Here is a 633-nt window from a genome sequence, read left to right as displayed (position 1 = left end):
ATTGCTCTAGAGGGTAGAAGTGGTACCCCAGGGTAATATAAGAGTTTTTTGCTTTCTGAGGACATGGTGCCCTTGGCTTATAGCTTATAGGTGGTAAGATTGTCTTTGTGTTTGCTCTAATTACCTATATGAAGACATTGCAACCTAAACCAGATGTATGCTAAGGTATTCAGAATTAAGACTTCAGTGTGTGTGTGTGTGTGTGTGTGTGTGTGTGTGTGTGTGTGTGTACCTGTATAGGATAGAAAATAACCCTCAAATCATAGAGCACATTAAAAATGATGCTAGAAATAATATGATACTGGGCACAGATGAAGCCTAGATGCTGATGCTAAAACATTAGGTAATTTAGTGTTCAGTCAAGTGGTATCTGAAACAATGGATAAATGATATTGGTTCTATTCAGTGGTAATTGGTGGTAGACGATAGGCAGGGTATATTTCTACTTCATGTATTATGCCAAAATCGATCACAATTCAGTGAAGATTTAAATGTAAATTATGAAACTACAGAGCACTAGGCATGGTTAAGATTAAATCAAAATAGAGGCATGGCAGGATGTTCCCCTCTAAGCATTTCATAAAACCATGAAATCAAAAAATGGGAAAAGTGGACTATGATGTAGGTTACTTG

This window comes from Rattus norvegicus, chromosome 5 (assembly GCF_021556685.1).
Source record: "Rattus norvegicus strain SHRSP/BbbUtx chromosome 5, alternate assembly SHRSP_T2T, whole genome shotgun sequence".
Classification (NCBI taxonomy): domain Eukaryota; kingdom Metazoa; phylum Chordata; class Mammalia; order Rodentia; family Muridae; genus Rattus; species Rattus norvegicus.
Note: the sequence above shows the minus strand (reverse complement) of the source record.